General features: G+C 40.7%; 1 long non-coding RNA gene across 4 annotated transcripts in view; it reads right to left on the bottom strand.

Moving 5' to 3' along the window:
• Positions 1-3,745: 3,745 nt before the first annotated feature.
• LOC114486196 (uncharacterized) overlaps positions 3,746-20,594 on the bottom strand; it is a 37,372-nt gene continuing 20,523 nt past the window's right edge. For all 4 annotated transcript variants that reach the window (XR_008617152.1, XR_008617150.1, XR_003679532.2 and 1 more), the window contains one exon: positions 3,746-4,499. This is a non-coding gene — a long non-coding RNA (uncharacterized lncRNA). The remainder of the gene's footprint in view (positions 4,500-20,594) is intronic.

The following is a 20,594-nucleotide window of genomic DNA, read 5'->3' as shown; positions in this document are numbered from 1 at the left end:
TGTACATACATAGGTAAAATTCAACTAGCTGTACACTTGATGTATGTATGCTATACCTGAACTAAAAAGTTTTAAGAAAGCATATCCTTTGATTTAGCAGTTATGTTTTCATTCTAAAGGAAAAATCAGAGGAGGTTTACATACAAGAACTATCACCACAGGGTTATTTATTGTAGCAAAAATCGAGAAATAAATTAGTTCAATAATAAGGAAGTAGTTAAATTATGATACCTTCAAACAATAGAATGCTATATAGTCTTTAAATAAGATTAAATAGAATAGTTAAAAACATGGAAAGTTGTTCATAATGTATTGTTGAGAAAAGGCAAGTTAACCAAAGGGTTAATACTATATTTGGTAGAAATATGTGTGTGTAGATAGATAGATAGATAAACAAATATATTTTAACCAAATATGTATATTTTATGTATACATTCTAGGTGTGCGCTCCAAACTCAGTTTCTGGCTGTAAAATGGGGATAATAATAGCACCTATCTTATAGCAATGTTATCTGGATTAAATTAAATAATCTGTATAAATCTGTACACAGTGTTTAATAGTGTCTGGCATGAAGCACTTTATAAATATTAGCCGTTACCTTACTCTGGGATGCTGGCCAAGACTCCTGTTACCAGCACTAACTTAACTGTTCTTCTTTTCACCTTGTGTATCCGCTGACCTGGTTATGACTTGTTCCTTTAAGGGGTAACTAGAACTTTGCTGGAGACAGGGTGGCAAGATTATCAGGTACTGACTCATCCAGTCATCTGAAGACCATGGGACAACCCCGTCTGATCAGGGACATTCCTTCTGAAAGCCGGGTCTCAGGGTTCTTCTGCAGACACATCCAATTCCAACTGATACGAGAGCCACAAGGACAACCTTGTGAATACCCCTCAGAGAACCTTGGGGCCCAGGTTCCAGAGCATTCTGAGACCTACAAACCCAAGGAGGTTAGGAAAGAGCTGGTTTGCTTTCTTTGTGCTTTTCCTCCTCCCATTCACTACAGAAGTGTTTTGCGCAGCTGGTTTTAGTTTCATTTTTGCATTGTGTCTCCTCTTTCCCGATTCCTGCCTTCCTTGTTTTCCATTTCTATTTCCACGCTTTTCCAAAATGTTCATTTTCAGAGCTGCTTCCGTGCTTTCTTCTCCCGGCACCAATCTGCCTGCGCCAGTGTCTCCTTTCTCCCCTCCTTCCTTCCTTTTCTCTCCCTTCCTTTGCATCTCTCTTGAGACAGGTCTAGTGGCCTGGTTGCCATCTGCTGCCTTTTTTTTTTTTTTTTTATGAGGTTGAGATCAGATGGCATCTAATCGATCGTCATGGTCTCCATGGTTACCAGGGTGACAGAGCACTTGGGAGAGACACATTCTCCAGCCTGGGGCTGTCAGACCACTCCTGAGAGGAAGAAAGAAAATAAAACCTCTTCCCTCATATTTACACATTTACATCTCTCTCAAATGCAGTAGAACATAGACCCTGTTTATGTTTTACATAGCCACCTAGTGGCTTGGGGCCAGGGAATGAAGAGCGACTTTTCTCTATAAAAAAAAAAAAAAATGCACAAGAACAAAAGTAAAGATTTTTTTTTTTAAACCTCCGAATACCCCCATCCTCACCCCATACACACAGACTATCACCTTTTTAAATTTTCTTTCCCCTTTTAATGTTTGGGCATTAATTTAGTAATTCTAATGAAGTGTTATCCTTCCAATAAATCACAGAGTAGTTCTAAAACTGACAATTGACAATTCTTTGCTTCAGAAAAAGAAAGAGCCACTCATAAAATTACCAACACTTTAACCTTTGATTAGGATCAGCGGTAACTTTAGTTGTAACTTGTTCTTTGGCCAAGAATTATTTGTAGTACAGGAAGCCATTCTTCCCACGAAGAGCAGTCACATATGATGAAATGTAAGCAAAATAACCCTTCTTAATGCAAAAAGGTGTCGGGGCCTGACCGGTGTGTGACACTTTAATGCACAGGGGTTGGCCAATCCCGGTCTTATTATAATAGAATATGGTGGCGTTGATGGCCCAGGTCTGGTTGAAAGAGACATGAGAAAGGTCTTGGTAATAAGGATGTGTAACTAATGGGACAAAGGCTAGAGTTTTGGAGAAACTCAGAAGAAAACAACCAATCTTCATATCATTAAATAATGTTAAAACTGCAAATGGAATGCTGTATTTGATTTATTCACACACCTTTAATCCTAGGCACAGATGACTTGGGGCTATAGGCTGTTTTACTTCCTCTCCTGGTAATATTTTACGCTTCATAACACATGAGAAATTCTGCTCTTTTTTACCTTTGTCAGAGAAAACTAAATTTAAAATTATGACACAGGTCCAAGGCCCGTAAGTAATTATTTTTCACTGAAAGTAAAAACATCACCTCGAACGATGGGCAGTGCCTTCTTTCTTCTTTCCTTTGTCTCTGATGTCACTTCAGACCTCCTCCATGCCCTCTGTACAGTATCTTAGTAAGATTCAGATATATTCATCTGTGGTTCCTTTGGCTGTTAAGCAAATATCACACTGATATTTGAAATAGAAATGATGCCATCAGTTGGAGGAGAGACTTTAATATAAAGGGAAAGTAATTTCTTGTGAACACATCCCCTCTTACTCACTTTGCACCTCTGCGTCTTTGCTAATACCTGCCCCTCTTCCCTCTCCGCAGTTCTTCCCACCCTCCACCTCTTTCCTGGTGACCTCTATAGGATGGCCAAGGGACCTGCTTGTACTTTAAGTCCCACATCCTCAGAAAAGCCCTCCCGACACCCTATGGCTCAGAGACCCAAACTCCTCATTTCTTATGGTCTACACTTCTCATTCGGGACTTAGCCTGTGGTGCTTTATATCAGCGGTCCCCAACATTTTTGGCACCAGGGCCCAGTTTTGTGGAAGACGATTTTTCCACAGTTGAGGGGGGGGAGCGGGGGATGGTTCAGGCGGTAATGCGAGCAATGGGGAGCGATGGGAACAGCAGATGACGCTTCGCTCGCTCACCTCCTGCTGTGCAGCCCGTTTCCTATCAGGCCGCAGACCGGTACCAGTCCAATGCCCGGGGATTGGGGACCCCTGCCTTAGATTCTCGTTGATGTATTTGTTTTGTATATTTCTGGTCTCTCAATTGTAAACTCCAGAGGGGAGGGACTATGTCCCCTGCTTCTGGGCTCTTCCCTTGCTTTCTACCTAGTTAGCCCTCACTAAGTTTTGCTGAAGATGATCACAGCCTGTTGTGTCTACCATAGCTGGCTTTCCATTTTAAGGCCTTGGATCTTAGCATTCTTGATCTGCAGTGACTTTATTTTGTGTCAGCCAGGAAGCTATCCTTGCTTCCTTGACTCCCATACTCTGGTGCATAAGCGTGCTGCTCAGAGAAGGTGGGTTCCACCTCAGAATGAAATGAGTCATTTGTTCCCATCAGGATGACTGCCACAGCATGGTGTCAACTCACTCCTGCCTTTGGTAAATTGAGTTTGTCAGTGCTCAGCCACACAGCTGAGTGAAATGTTGTGTGATGTGGGCTGTCTCCTGGGAGAGAGAAACTGGCATAAACCACATCCTAATGGGATCCAGAAACAAAGAAGCGTGAATGAAGTGTTAATTGCATTCATAAAGACATTAACAAAGGAATTAAAAAGGCAGTGGCTTCCATCCCCCACTCAAGATCCACAGGAAAACATGTGACCCCAAAGAATGTTTTAACAATAATCATCAAAGTTTATTGCTCTCCCACTGCAGAGATGACTGTCAATAAATATTAGCTTTTCAAAGAACAAACATTTTTTGTTCATTATCTTGAGTACTGTTAACTAGCAGACAGTTTAATCTACCCCACCTCCAGTTCTCTTCTTGCTCCTTGCTGCCTTTGTATGATTTAAGTTCCCAAAGAATCAAGAGGCATTTTCAATGCTGCTTCATTAACCATAAGGATGTCTGCTAACAGTTTGAACCTAATCAATCCTACAGTTCTTATTAGAGCAGAATGCTTATTATCTGGGAGATTTTTTTTTGCTTTTTGAAGTAAAATGACAAGACTGGGGGTTTGTTTTACAGTCCTTCTGGAATATTCCTGAGATCATCTGCAGTGTGGGCAACCTGAGGCTCCCTCCCCCTGCCCTTTGGCAGGGCCCCCAGCTGCTGATAGCAGGGCTAAGCTGGCAAAAGGGCAGAAAGCTGCATTTGGTTGAAGATGGATCACATTGATGAATACTGTGCCTGGTTAATGAAGTCAGGGCCACAGATTTGGGGCCTTTTATGGTTCTTCTCACTCAATTTCACCCTCACAGACCACACCACTAATCCCAGCCGGTCATTCTGTGTATGTATGCAACTGGTGACTCAGGGACTAGATAAAAGTAAATGAATCTCATCTAGAAGATCAGAAATCTCTACAAAGGAAGCAGAACTAAAAAGTGTGTTTACATAGAGTCTCAAGTAGCACATGCAGCAACTCCGGAAGATACATACAGCAGGTATTCCTACCTTCATCCTGCAGATAAGAAAACAAAAACCCAAAGAAATTAAGTCAAGTCCTGGCATTAGAATTCAGGTATTTTTGATCATCTGACTGCTCTTTCTACCGCAGGAGTCTAACTGTCTTAGGATCGCATTTGATTCTCACAAGAATCCTGTGAAGTAAAGCAGGCCATATAAACAAGGGAGTCGATTTGCCAGGAGCCATACTAATGCAACCAGAGGAGCAGGTGCTCTTAAGCCCATGCCTAGAATTTGGCTGAACAACTGTACTTTTCAGTCTAGCCTAAATTGACCTTATTCATGGATGGTGGCAGATTTAAAAGTGACAATATTCTAGTCTGTTGTATGAGTCCAGGCTGATCAACATGGGTCAGTCAGAGGAAGCAGTCTCAGAAGTACAGACAGCATCTTAGGAGATCTCACCTTCCAGTCATCAGAATCAGACCCACTGAGTCTCTTGTTCCTTCTAATTCTGCTGAAGATATTAGGGGCATTTCCTTTTGTATATGACCTGTACATTAAATTTAGGGATATCACAAAACTCCTAAAATAAAATATTTTGGATTATATGTTGCTTTGTATTAGTGGTTCTTAGTTTCATATCTATATTACCAAACACTCAAAAGATGATTGTCTTTCTCATTAGAACACATCATTTATCATACTTGAGGCCATAATCTTCAAGCAAATTTAGCTCCATGTAGACATGCCATCAAGTTGTTCAGGAGTCTGATCAAACAGCACTTTGAATTAATTATCTAGAAGTTATTAATATTATTATTTGTACTTACTTTACTTGTATTTTTGTAATTTTTGTCTTGATTGGAGGGTCCTATTATACCTTTATGTTGCTCCTAAGATAAAAGACTAGCCAATTGTAATCTTAGTTGTCTAAGGCTAGGAGTAGGATGCAAAGATTTATAATAAATGGGAAAAAAATCAAGGTGAGCAGTTGGTCAGTCATGTATTCAATTGAGGTTACAGCCTTAGTTTTTTATCAATAGCAGAAGGGCTGAATATTTTTTCCTTGGAGTTTTTTGTATCAGAATTCATCACTTTCACTTGCCTAAAAATGTTGACTGAGGATATGAAGGAGTTTGACACTATAATTATCTACTGATATTCAAAACACCCAGGTAATCATCTGGTAAAATATCTAGTTTTTACAAATTATTTTCTTTTCATCTTGTCATTTGGATAGTGAGGAGACACACCCTGAGATGCCACCTAAATCCTGGAGGGGAGGGGGAGTTTCAGGCTTTTATTCATTCTATTTATGTCAAAATTAAGAGAATTAATTCATGCTCCTGAGCCAAAATTGTGTCATTATTGTAGAGTGATCATTCTGATCATTCATTCTTTCCCATTCATGGAAATCCAAATGGTTGAAGTCGTTTTACAGGGCTGTACTGTACATTATGGGTAGCTACTAGCCAAATGTGGCTATTTAAATTAAAATTAATTAAAATTAAAAATTAAGTTCCATATTCCAAGTGCTCAATAGCCACATGTAGTTAGTGGCTACTGTATTGGACAGTGCAGATTTATAGAACATTTTTGTCACCATAGAAAGTTCTGTTGGACAAAGTTGTTCTAGAGCAAAAGATTGAAATCCACACAGGCTGCAGAAATACACCCTATATCCAATCATCTATTTGTAGAACCATATAGTTTCACTGAGAGTGACTTGTGGGACCAAGCTGCTGGGGCCTGGGCATCAAGGAGGAGGTGGCCTGCAGCTTTCTTTCTCAGAGTGAGAACTGGCCCTGAGTGTCATGGGAGAGGATGAGTCAAATCTCTGGAGAAAGGGCAGGTGCAGATGAGCCATTTCCATTTTCCACTCCTACAACTCTCAGAACCTTGAGTCCTGACCTGCCACCAAGTCGTGCTTGCACAGAAGCCCAAACCAAAGAGCGTTTTGGATTAGTTTTCTGGCCGTTACTTCTTTGCAAAATCTATCTTGTGCCTTTGATTAAGGACTTTCTTTCTTTGTGCCATGAATTTAAATGAATCTGAACCTAGCAGGGTTTTCCACCAGCCATGACATTTAGCATGGGCATTGGCCAAAAGAAAGAAGGCTTCAGACAAGCCGGGATTATGACAGAGACTGAACAGTATGGGCCGGTATTCCTGGACTGGACATCTTTAAGTGAATGCCATTCATTGGCTCCTCATCATTAAACCTATCCACAGACTGAAGTTCTTCCTCTAAGATGGAAAAGGTGGGAACAATTTCCAGTGCTTGCTGCATTAGCCACTTAAACTTGTAAAAACTTAAAAGTAATACATCACCAATCATATCCTTTTCTCCGATGTATCTCACTAGGACTATCTCTACTACATCAAGAAAGAGATTGAGGCGGGATGTTTTCGTAAGATGGTTCAGTCATTTGCAAAAAGCACGTGAGGTAGACAATTCTCATTACTTTTATACATACTTCAATGTGGGCTTATTGGGAACATGTTTTATATCCTTAGTAGACTGTAAGTTCTTTAAAACTGCTAATAACACGTTTGCATCCCACAAGTACCTGATACAGTAGGAGGTGCTCAGCACCTTGGTTCAACTCCATCAGCAAATATTAATTGAACAAACTAATGAATGAATAAGGAGATTATGGGTGACAAATTTGTCTAGCCTGGTAATTTTTAGCTGATAGCTATAGGAAGTTGGAGGACAGGGGGAAGAGGTTCAAATTTTGAGAAGAAACAGATTGTGAGCTAATTGAAAATGTATCCCTTCAAAGCTTCCTTTGAATTTCCAGAGGGTTATAATGGGAGAGAAAACTTTTTTGAAGGGCAACTGTGTGTTTCAATTCATGGAATTGGTGATTGATTCGGTGATGTGCATCCAGCCTATTCTCTCCTTTACAGAATTACCTTTCTGACATTCTTCCTGGAAGTAGGGAACCTAAAGTAATGTATGAGTTTGTTTTGTATTGTTTTGTGTTGATGGCTGAATGGCAGAATAATGGAGTTAGCTGACAATGAAAATGATTTACACGACTGAGCCCAAGCCCATACACTTTTTAACAAACTGAATGAAAACAAATCCAAAAATTAAAGTGACCACAGGAGAACCTTGAAATCCATCCCCATACTTCCACTCATCCCTGATAAATCAAGGTCCAACCCCATCTTCAATATTTGCAAGAAAAGAGAGCCATAGGTGAATGCTAAAGGCCATAGAAGGGACTTTAAAAAATGCAATAACCTCTTTCGGGTTTTAACAATGCCGGTCACCTACTAAACACGTTCTGTGATGTAGCTTTCTAGGTCATGTATCTTTAAATACCCGTGATTTATATTAGTCTCTTGTTCCAACTGTTTTTCTAGTATCTCTCTTGCTGAAATGGTTTCAATTAGAGCCTGGAAGGGTTGATACAGAACTCTTTCTCGGTGCTTGCCAACATGGGATTTGGTTTTAAACATGGCTGTTTTTCATCCAAAAAAAAAAAAAAAAAAATCCCCCCCTCCTGCCCTGGAGTTAGAAGAGATTATTCTCAGACAGGCATTTAGCTGATTTTTAATGTCAAAGAAACTTAATTTGCAAACTCGTTAGAAACTCTTTAGTAAAAGCCGCCTAGTAAAACAAATGATTAATATTGGTAAGCTCCTCATTTGCATATTAATTAGTCTCCGTACTCAACTAATTAAAACTGCACTGCCTGTTTGAGGACTTCTAGACTGCTAGTCTTGTTTCTGTGTACAAGCATGTATTTTAATGAAAATAAGGGTTAGTGATTATGTCTGTATTTTCCTAATGTACTAGTTTTTCCATCTGTGACACTTAGGACTCCTTGAGAGGTCATAGAACCATCTCTAAGAAGCCATTTCATTGGCCCAAAGATCACTTTTGTCCTAGGATTTGTGTGCTCCTTCAGGTTTTGATGGGAAGAAAATGGTTGGATTATTCATGACTGGTAATAGTTGAAAATGTAAGAAAGGCATCAAACCGTATCTCAGTATTTGTTTTCCTGAAGTCTTGCTCTGTAAATGTATCTCTCCAGTACAGTGTTTTCTGATATTTACTTAACTACTCTAATAATTTATTCTACTTTTTACCTTTTAATAAAGAATGATTGGGTGTGAAAGTAGGCTAATCTGTTTTAGAAAATTATGCTTTCAGAAAGCCTAGTTATTTGGACACAAGACCCTTGCTCTCATTGGTGAAAATGTATTTCCACTGTAGGCAAAACAAAACCAACTAGACAAACAAAAATACCTATGAAAATAAACAACCTTTGAGTACAGTGCCCTCAAATGAGATTCATGAGAAGTTATATTAGTCCCAATAATCAAGTGACATTGGCCAAATTGCTGAACTTTTCTCTCATCTGCAAGAACTAAAAATAAATATGCAATGAGTGTTTTCTTCAGGCATTTTCTTATGACACCCAGTCCCCAAATTGAGTTAGGTGCCACTGCTAGGTTTTTCCATAGCACTCAGTGTTTACCCTTCTAAAAGACCACATCTTTTAGTACGGTAATCATATCTTTATTTATTTATACTCTTTACTGGATGATTCTCCATAGCAAGGCCTCTGTCTTCATTATTATATTCCCCCCTACATATCACAGTGCCTGTGATAATAGTACATGCTGATTAAATAACTGCCAAATAAATGGATAAACCAATAATAGATGGATACAACAATAAATACATTGTGTGTTTCAATTATCTATTGCTGCATAACAAATAGCCCCCAAACTTAGAAACAAAAACAATAATCATTTCTCATGATTCTGTGAGTTGGCTAGACAATTCTTCTGCTCTTTCACCTGGGCTTGCTCATGGTCCTGCATTAAGTTGGGGGTCTTCAGGAGTTGGACTCAGCTGGGACAGCTGAGGATCTGGAATTCTCTCTATATATGTCTTTCACCCTCAAGTTGGCTACTTGGACCTCCTATTATGGTAGTAGTAGTGTTTTAATGCATCCAGTGTATTATGCCTCCTTTACAGAATTTCCTTTCTGACATTCTTCCTGGAAGTAGGAAACCTAAAGGTATCATATGAATTTGCATTATATTTGTTGCAACCTCCTTCTAATCTGACTTCCTATTCTGCAGAAGCTTAAAAAGATAAAAACTATTTATTAGACTCCCTTGCAGCTAAGGTTCATGATGACTTACCTTCAACCAATCAGATGAACACTGTGAGAACTGACTTTGAAACTAAATCAAATGGGAAAATAGGCAGTAGCTGGAAGGGCATCAAAGGATATCAACTTTTGCTGGTGTGGATAATAGCAGCTATAGCATAGCTCCAGGGACAATAGTCCTGGTTGGAGTCATGTCCTGGATGCATGGCTTTGATGGTACAATCTCAGAGTCTGCAGTAGGTGTGGAATCTTCTGGACTCTTAGCAGGTAACCTGTAGCGAGGGAGCAGTTCCCTTGGCAGGGTCCTTTGAAGGTGATGTTTGGGAGCCATTTTTCCTGAAGATCTTATCTAATGCTTGCCTATCTAGCCCTTTCAGTACTTTTGTAGGCACCAAATTCCTTTCCTTTTAAAAATAGCCAGCATAGTTTCTGTGTTTTGCACTGAACCCTGATGGGTAGATTTCCTTCCTGGATTATTATGGAGTTTCTGTGAGACATTTTATGTAAAAGTGACTGGCACTTAATGAGTACTTTGAAAGAATTAATTTTCCTTCTCATAATTTGTATATACAAAGTCACAGGTGAAACATCCAGGTGTTCTGAAAGATTCTGATAACTGACTGTCTCTCCCTCTTCTCTTTCCCTTAGTTTTCAGTTGACCTGTAAACACAATCTTTAATCAAAAACTTAGAGTTACACCAATACACAAACATAGAAATATAGAGATGCAAAATACATCTTTCTCTTATTCATTCTTTTAACAAAGGCTTATTGACTATGCATTAAGATTCAGCGCCTGATCCTGACCTTGACCAAATCATTTAATCTCCCTGAGCCTCAGTTTTCTCATTTAAACACTGAAAGAGTTGGGCTACATCATTTCTAAGTTTTCTTTCTTCCTTGCTTCAAAAGTGTGTGTTCTTTATATCACTAAACAATTAACTCCCAATTTTGATCTATGTATATACAGTCTCAGTTTGCCTCAGGGTTCCAGGCTTCTCTAGTGGTTTGGAATTGTGTGAGAAGAGTTGACCTTGTGTTTTCATGTACTTGTTATTACTCAAATCAGCTAGGAGAACCACCCTTTTATCAATAATAATATATTTTCTTGACCCAATGAATCATAGATCTAACACTCCTAAATATAATTCTTCCCTCCCTTTCACATTTAAGAAAGCACTATCACCACCATTGCTAACATTTATTGAACAATTACTATTTATTGTATACTTTGTATTTTCTTATGCACATGACTTAGTGCCCATTTAACATCTACAATGCTCTATGTACTTTTTGGATATGATGAAACCGAGGTTGAGAGAAGTACAGCAAGTTGCCTAAGATCACAGAACTAGTAAGGGGCAGAGCTAGATCTTGACTAGATTTATTTGAACCGAAATCCTCTTTCTTAACCACTACAGTAGATGGCCTCCCAATAATAACAGTGATGATGATGATAATAATAATAATTAGTAGTAGTAGTAGTAGTTTTGAAAATACTGTTATTTTAGCTAACCATTATTGAGTACTTACCCTAAATGCCAAATACTCTGTTCTTTTATTCATATTCTGAATTCATTCTTATAATTTACAACCTAAATCCTATTATAACCTCCATTTTATAGATGAAGAAATGGAAGCTTATTGGTTTTAAGTATCTTGACCAAAGTTGTTCAGTTAATCACTGGTGGAGCTGGGCTGTGAGCTTAGGCACTATGGAACCAGAGTGGTCCTACATGTCACGCGTTACGGTCTCCTGTTTCCTGTAGCGATGGGGTTGACTCTGCCTTAATTTATGGAAGAAGTAAATTGTTTGCATAATTAAAAGTCACGTAAGTAACAAGTACATATGGCGCTTCCCACAACTGATTCTGCCCATCAGTGTGCCCTGACCAGGACTGGGAACAACTAACAGAGGCTTGTGAGCACAGAGGGAATGGATCAAGTGGTCTGTGTGTGCAAGAAGAGCTGTGCTGTGAACACATGTTCCTTCTTCTCAAATGGGTGTGTGAGGACCTTAACAACCCTTTTTATTATCCTCCCAGAGCTATAGAGTTTCTGACCCTGTTTCTATCAAGGTGATGGTGATTATGGGAAACCACTTTATATTTCTGTTTTAAACATCATTTTTAATGTTATGTAGATATGTGTTTAAAATGTATGTTTTTTGGGGGAGAAAGTATGGCCATTTAAAAATCTGAATCAATCTTACAAGTGACCTAGATGCTGGCTAGAATTAATAAAGAGAAAAATTGTAAATCCAAGCAATTAATTATTAAACACCTAACAGCCAAGTATAGTACCTGTGGGCAGAAAGCCCTTTCCTTTGAGGAGGAAAAAACTAATTGCAAACACAGAGCTGCTGAGAAGTCACGCTGGGAAGCATGGGGTGCACATAGCAGTTGTCATTTTCTGTTGGCTGAGCCACATTAAAAGAAAGGTGGGGATATAAGAAAAAAAGTATTTAAAACTCCTTGGGAAATTTATTCAATAACTATGCATGAAAAAGAATAGGTGATAATGAGAGCCAGGGAGAAAGGTAGTCAGGGGATGTTTATTCTGGGTTGCAGGGAGCTCTGTGAGTCCCGAGGCTTCTGATCCCTGAAAGAGCACAGACCTGGCACATCGTAGGTGCTCAAAAATTATTAAAATAACTAGAGGAAACTTTATAAATATTATTGAAAAGAGTACCTGTGATGGATTGAATGTTTATGCCCCCCCCACCATTCATATGTTGAAGTCCTACCCCTCAACGTGTTGGTATTGAGAGATGTGGCCTTTGGGAGGTAATTAGTGTTAGGTGACATCATAGGTGTGGAGCCCTGGTCCGATGGGATTAGTGCCCTTATAAGAAGAGACACTGGAGAGCTGGGCTGTCTCTCTCTCCCCAGCAGCACAAAGAAGAGGTCATGTGAGGACACAGATAGAAGGGGGCCATCTGCAAGCCAGAAAAAGAGTCCTTCCCAGGAACCAAAAAGGCTGGCACCTTGATTTGGGACTTCTCAGCCTCCAGATCTGTTAGAAATAAATGTCTGTGGTATTTTGTTATGGCAACCTGAACAGACTAAGACAATACCTATACCCAAGCCCTTATATATCTTTAAACCTTGTCCTACTTGGGAACATGTATAATTATACAATAGTATATATGTTATACATTATATATACATTTATGTGTATACCTTGGTCATTTTAATGTTTTGTTTTTTAATAAGTAGTTAACTTTGAATGTGAAATAACTTCCCAATTGAATGAAAATCATACTATTTTCTATGACTCAGAGGTCCATGTCCAAGGAGAAACTGGTATTCAAATCTTAGGGCTATGACCAGGGCCCTACAGTCAATGCAGTGGCACGACACCAACACATAGGCTGATACCAAAGAAGAAATTCTGGTTTCTACACTATGGGTAAGGCATAAACTCACAATTTGCAGTCACTTTCTCTTCTTTTCCCTCTTTCTTTCTTCCTTGTATCGGGCCTTTGGGACACATAATAGATAGAAAAGCAAACACAGGCCATGTGGCCTCTAGATGGGGTGTGCAGGATACACTATGGGACTGCCATAATAAGAGCTTTCAGAGGAGGTTCAAATCCCTCAGGGCCTGCTTCCTGAGGTTGACTTTCTGGGGCAGCGGACTGTCAGCAGACATATTTCTCTGTCTCACAGTCCTCCTCACAGTGAATACAAACCATTCCTGAACATCAGATAGAGAAAGTACTAGCAAATCCCAGTTACGAGAGCTCTTGCTTCACCTGTGAGAGCAGTCCCTTCCTTGGGTATACATAGCCAAGAGCTGATAGATCTTTATACAATTTGACATAAAGGTGAGTGTCTCCTTGGGAGAAAGGTATAATAAAAAAGTAGCTGAATTCTGGAGACTAGGGTTAGATCTAATTTCTATTTCTTATTAACTGTGATCCTTAGTACCTTGCTTACCCCTTCTGAGACCTTCCCCTTCTGTGTAAAATGGGGCTAATAGCTTCTTCCCTACCTGCTTCAGTGAGTTGATCTCAGAAACAAATGAGGCAAATTTGAACATACAAAATCCTTTTGTAAAATATAATATTATATACCAGTGGTGGGGAAACTTTGGTCCACAGGCCAAATCTACCCCTCTGCTTGTTTTGTACTGCCCACAAGCTAAGAATGGTTTTAACATTTTTAAATGGTTGAGAAGAAGGTTTCATGACATGAAAATTATATGAGATTCACATTTCAGTGTCCATATGAATGAGTGTAAATGATAGTTTGTTTATGCATTATCTATGGCTACTGTAACACTTACCATGTCAAATTTGAGTATGACCCACAAAGCCCAAAATATTTACTATCTAGCCCTTTACAGGAAAAGTTTGCCAACACCTGCGCTACACAATTCAAGGGATTATTCTCTTTTTATTAAATGGATGCACCTTATTTACATGGTTTTGGCAAACAACTGGGCCTGCCATTGAGGTTGAGCAGGCTGAGAGCTGCCCCTCCCCTAGCCATAGTGCTGGGAATGCCCAGCAGCTCCGTATCATCAGGGAGAAGTGGTGTAATATATAGGGCAGGCTGAACAGGCCCTAAAGATATAAAAGTCATATGAGCAGACCCTTCTCCATGGCTGATTCTTCAATCCATTCCTATGATCTTGGATACAGAGATGGCTCTGCATGATTCAGTGATACCAGTGGAAGTGGATGGCGCAGCATAACAGCCCTGTTCAGGGTGGCCCTGAAGGACAGTCAGGAAAGAAAATGCCTCCAGAAGGCAGAACTTTAAGAGGATCACCAGTGTACTTTTCTCAGGAGAGATGGCCTGAGGTCAGAATCTATTCTGCTTCATAAGCAGTAGCCAATAATTTGGTTGGATGGGTAGGGACCAGGAAGGCACAAGATTGGAGAATTGATGGCAAGGTTTGGAGAAGTAGGTGGTGGATCCCTGAGAATGGTCCAGAAATGTGAGACTATCAGTGTCTCAGGTAAATATTTACCCAAAAGTCCCCTCCAAAGAGAAAGATTTTAATCAGGCAAAGGAGATTACCTGCTCTGTGAGTTGTCACCCTCCTCCCAGGGCTTGCTCAACAGGCTCGTGAACAGCAATCACTGGCTGTAATGGTAGAGTTAGAACTTTTGCTAGGCTTAACATTATGGACTTCCCATCTGTCCTGCTGTTGGCTTTTGCCATTTCTGAGTGCCTGACTTGCTCTCAGTGTCAACTAACCCAGGATTCTAAGGTGGTACCACAGTCCCCAGGGACCCAGCCAAACCCTGGTAACACTGGTCTCTTGCCTTCAAGTGGGAAGGCAGAAATTTGTCCTCCCTGGAGTAGATCCCTGCCCACCATGCTTCTACCCTCCTTGTTTTCTGAAGAAGGAATGGTGCCCAATACACTGCTATGGCATCCCACATGGCGTTGGTTCTGACCAAGGAACTCACTGTGCTCTGGACAAAGGAAAGCAATGGGATTCACAGGACTTACTCCTTATCACACAGAAGCAGCTGGCTTTATAGAATAGTAATGACAACTGACATTTACATGCCAGGCACTATTCTAAGAACCTCACATATGCCAGCTCATTTAACCCTTATAATAGCCCTCTGATATAATTATCATTATTATACCAATTTCTAACAAGAGGACACTGAAGCAAGAATGGTAAATAAACTGCCTCTGGTCACTCGGTTAGGAAGGGGGGACTGAGATTTGAATCCAGACAGTCCAGCTGCAGAGGCTATACCTGTAACCACCGATGTGCACTGCCTACGACAGAGTAGAACAGTCCATCAAAGGCTCAGCATGGAGCCTCACTAGAAACAAAAGCAGGTGAGGTGGCAGCACGGTTCTAGGAAGTGAAGTTTATTTTCTGAACCAGTGGCCAACATATGGTGCCATTTCTGCCATAGCAAGAATCTACCTCAGGGAACTATATTCAGTAGCTTGTGATAACCTATATTGGAAAAGAATCTGAAAAAGAAGAGATATATATATATATATATATATATATATATAACTGAATCACTTTGCTGTACACCTGAAACATTGTAAATCAATTATACTTCAATTTTTAATTTTTTTTAAATTAAAAAAAGAAAGAATCTACCTATTTGGGAATCAAGAAGGTAGAAGTGGGTGGTATGCCTCACTCCCACTTGGGAAACTGCTTTTGTTCACCATAACTCAGGGTCCTGCTGACATAGAGGATTTATAATCTACAGGAGGAACCATCCAGGGGGAAAAAGCAGTAGTCCCACTGCATTAAAAGCTGAGACTGCCACCTGGCCATTTTAAACTCCTAATGCCAAGGGAATAGGCAAAAGGGGGTGGGGAGGGGCTCTGATGTAGGTCAGGGCTTTTGAGCCCAACTGTTTAAGGGAATATATCAGTTAGGGTGCACTGCCTTTAAATATCTACTATAGCAATACATTTAAAAGTGACCTAAATCACGGGAAGTCTGGAGGAAGGCTGTCTAAGGGTGGATTCAGTGGCTCCACAACATCATCCAAGAACCAGGCTCTTCCAGCCTCTCATCCCTCCATCCTCAGCTGCTTGGTAATGTCTCCCCTCATGGTGCCAAGATGGCTGCCACAGAGCCTGGAGTGAGGGAATGAGGGAGGCAAAGAACCAGGGATGAGTGGGCAGAGCACAGAGGATTCTTAGGACAGTGAAAATACTCTGCATGATACTATAATGGGGTCATTTTACATTTGTCCAAACCCATAGAATGTACAGCACAAGAATGACCCCTAAGGTGTAGGCAGTTCCACTGCTGTGATCTTGGTGTGGCTCTCTCTTTCTCACCTCCATTTGTTCCTGGTCATTTTCTGACCCTGATTTTCCAGCTTTCCCAGTGAGTTGATAAGCTTTAGAACATCTCTTCAGTATATCTTTTTTCCACTTATATCTGCAAGAATTGATTTTTGTTGTTTGTAGCTAAGAAGCCTGGCTGATAACTTGGCTGTTTCGTTGGTTCTTTGAAAATGAGGTTTTCTGTCTTTCTGTTGTTGTTCTTTTTGGTGTTCTCAGAGGGTTTCAAAAGATGGCCAGTGAATAAATATACCATCACTAGAATGTAGCTCATATTTATCAAGTCTCTATGTTATTTTAATACCCCTCCCCCCGACCTCAGTAAAATTCAGGCCATACAAGTCCTGAAAGATGTCCTGGGAAAGGGGATATAGCTGCTCACAAATACCATTTATCGAGAGCTTAACAGGTGCCAGGTGCTACAAAAGTACTTTAGTATGGATTCAATTCTCACATCTTCCTATGAGGAAGATACTACTGGGTTGTCTATGTTTTACAGATAAGGAAGCTGGTTTGAAGATTGGTCACACATGGTACAAGTGACAAATGACCCAAGTCTGCTTGACTGGATCTTCCCAGTGTACGAGGTCATTATTTTCATTTACTTATGCTATCAGAAATTAAAGTGACAGATTTGACCCAACCAAATCTCCATAATACAACTCAGCCATTGTTGAAGTTAATATCAAAAACATCTATCCTGGAGTCCATCCCAAGGATTTTGTTCTGAAGGACCATAAAGACATTGATCACTTTTTAATGTAGAGTAAGGTCAGTGGCACAAACGCTGAGATGACCTTTAAATTATGTCTCCAGGCAATGTACTCACTTTAACTGAGCTTCACCTGCCTTGCACTGGCCTCGTTTATGGAGCTTGTCCACCCACATGCCCTTGAAGAGAAAGTCCCACCTCCATCCAGTCCCTGTAGCTGAAGCAGACACTTATTATACTAATTGCCACTGCTGATGAGCCACGGACAACTTGCCCAAGGCCACCGTTTAGAGACTAGCCTGTGGCTTCTGCAGCCTGTCTTGAAAAGATGGGTCATTCAGATAGCTCTCACGGGAACCAGGAACTGGGAAACTGAGAGACTGAGCAAGTTAGCAATGGAGCTCAAGGGAGAGGGATGCTTTGATGTCAAACTGATTTTAAAAATCACACTAAAGCTAATGTTATGAGGAGGTAAAGCCTATCCTCTGTAAAACAGAGGACAAGGAGGTTGGTTGGTGGGGAGAAGTGGACAGAGTATATGGACAGAGAGATACAGAGGTACTCAGAGAGAGAGGAAAATAAAGGGGAGGGGCTGAGGGGAGAGCCCCACGCCTTCCAGGGTTTTCTGAATTTCCCAGGAAACTTTGGTGGATCTCTGTTCCTTACAGCTACCTGATCCTGTTTGAAACTCTCTTTCTCATCAACCTTTAAAAAGGAAACTTGTGAACCAATTGGTCCTTCATCTTCTTAGTTTTACCCCATTCTTCCTCTTGTGACCTAACTAATCCATAATGCTGGAACCAAGAGAAAAGTGAAATGGGAAGCAAGAAGTCAGGATATTCCGCAAACATAAGAACCAGACTCTGAATGGTAGAACTTGACTACATTGTGCTGAGAGCTGGGCTTTTATCACCTCTCTGCTCCCCTCTGTGGATAAAGGCAGAATTGAGAGTATTTTTCATCCTATAAACTGTAAAACCAGAAGCAAAATGAAATTCTTTCTTTCCTCCTTCCATTTCATGACTATGAACCAAACACATCAATCCACTTCCTTACAAAAGATATTTTTTTCTGATTCAACAACCTGCTCTACTTAAGTCTAAGGTGTTCTAAACACCTGGATCCTTCCTGTAAAATGCCAGGCAGGTGGTTTGAGTGAGAAAAGCCAGAGTGAGCAGTCATTTTGCTATAGGTTAACTAAAAGACTACCACGTTTCTCCTTCACACTAATTTGCTTCAGGCCAAAGCAGTGTCAGTTAACAAAGACTGAGGGCCCCTTCTACCTTTCTGAGCCCACGGTAATGATCCCCTGGAACAGCACAGCTGATGGAGGCACTGAGGATAGTTTCATCTTAGGCTGTTTGGCTTTCAAAGCTCCTTCAACCATCCACAGAGAAGGGTCCCCAGGGCTCCTCCCTGAGTTCTCTTGCCTTCTACATGCTGTTGTTCTACTTTGCTTGGCAAAGCACGGAACATGAGTTAGCAAAGAAGGACAGTGGTGCAGTGCTTACGCCCCTGGACTCTAGACACAAACTTCTTTGGTTCAAGTCTTGCCTGTGCCACTTACAAATAGCTAGAACTCTCTGAACCTCAGTCTCCTCATCTGTAAGATGTGGATGGTATTATTAGTTTCAACTGTAGGACTGATTGAGTTAATATCTACGAAAGGTCCAGGATAGTGCTCAGTACATAACGCACCATGTGTTTGCTAAATCAACAAACAAATGTGCTCCAAGCAAAGGGGACTCCTCCTCCTGACAGAACAGCCAGGCTGGTGGAAACAGAGCTTTGCTTGCAAAGAACTGAACCGCATTTCAGGTTATAAAGTGATATTTTTCCTTGCAGGAAATTTCCATTTGCTAATTCATCTCTACTAGACCACTGAATATTTTAAAGTAAGGGAGTGTTTCAAATTACAGGCAACTTACTTTTAGGAAAAAAAAAAGTAAATTGAATACAGAAATGTACCATTTATGTAGAGGTTAATTAACTGGCAATTTAGAGCATGGAAATCAGCAACAACAACAAAAAATGGAGGTAGTCGTGCCAAAAGACCCGGGCTGAATCCCAGCTCTGCAAGCTTTTAAATGTTTGACCCTTGGCAGGGCCTTTCCTCTCCCTGAATTTCAGTGTCTGCATAATGGGGACGTTTTTCCCCAGCTCACAGGGTGGTCATGAGGATGAAGTAAGAAACACAGCACAATGCGGGATATAGTGTGTGGCACTTAATGACTCAACAAATGTTTGAACTTGAACCTGAAAATAATTTCTGCAGAGCTCAGACACACAGCCCTTCAGTGTTTGGCTCAGGACCTAATGACCTCTTCTTTAGGCAAAATTCAAGCCGGGTCACCTGATCACCTACAAAGGGGGAAACTCATTGACAAGGGATAAAAGAGACAGGGCTAAAAGAGATGCTAAATACATAAAGAAAAATAGAACATTTAATAAAAATAAGACAAAATTCCAAAGTTTGGTAGCCTAGGGTCCTTTTGTGTAGATAAAAACAGCCCTTGGACCTAAGTTGCCTCTGAGGGATTCCCTACCTCACAGCCCAGTGTGATGATTAACACTGACATGTCTAAAGCCTCTTGGCAATACACAAAGATACACAAAGAGTATCTCTGAAAGACCCTGTTAGGACTGCATGTGCCTGCACCCCAGGGGAAAGGCACTTGGAGAAGGGAATCACCATATTGTCTCAGGTTATTTGAAAATGAACCTCAAGACTAGGAAAGAGGCTGCCTGAGGTCCCAGCTCCTCATGACAGGGCTTAAAAGATTCGAAAGGCCTGGGAGGATACATTTTCACTAACCATATAGGGGAAGAAGCATTCGGAGCTTAGTTATATACTGGACAGGAAACAGTCTCCCCTTAAAAAGGGACAGAAGGCCCGTGACAGAAAGGGCTGGTTGGGAAGGTGGGAATGGTCCCACCACAGGGCAGGTCTCCAGTAGAGACACCCAGGACAGAAGGCAGGCAGCCCTTGGTCACAGGTGGCTCAGTGCTTGGCTGCTAGGGCCAGATGTCTGGGTTCCAACCCAGGTCTTCCTCTTATTGTCTGCATGACCTCCTGCTTAATCTGACTTAATCTCTTCAGTGTGAAATAAATACCTGACAGCATTGTTATGAGGGTAACTATGTTAATACACATGGAGCACTTAAAAGACTGCCTGGCACACTGCAATAATTTGACCAATGTTAGCTACTGTATTGTCAAATGCATCTTTCGTATACATTTTACTTTCCTGTACTTCTAATAATGGATGATCGGGTTGCCTCAACTCCACTTACCAAAGACAATGCTGTGATGAACACTTTCGGACTTTCACTCAATATACATTTATTGAGTGCCTAATACGTGCCGGGCAACATTTTCCTTTAGTCTTGTGCAAAAGCTAGTTTCCCAGAGACATACAACCACGATGGGGTTACTTACCTAAATTCACTGAATGTTGGTCACCTGCTCACAAGTTTACATGTCTGTTGGCAGCACACGA

The sequence above is a fragment of the Physeter macrocephalus genome, chromosome 4, assembly GCF_002837175.3.
Source record: "Physeter macrocephalus isolate SW-GA chromosome 4, ASM283717v5, whole genome shotgun sequence".
In the NCBI taxonomy this organism is placed as follows: Eukaryota; Metazoa; Chordata; class Mammalia; order Artiodactyla; family Physeteridae; genus Physeter; species Physeter macrocephalus.
This window is presented reverse-complemented; position numbering and strand designations above follow the sequence as displayed.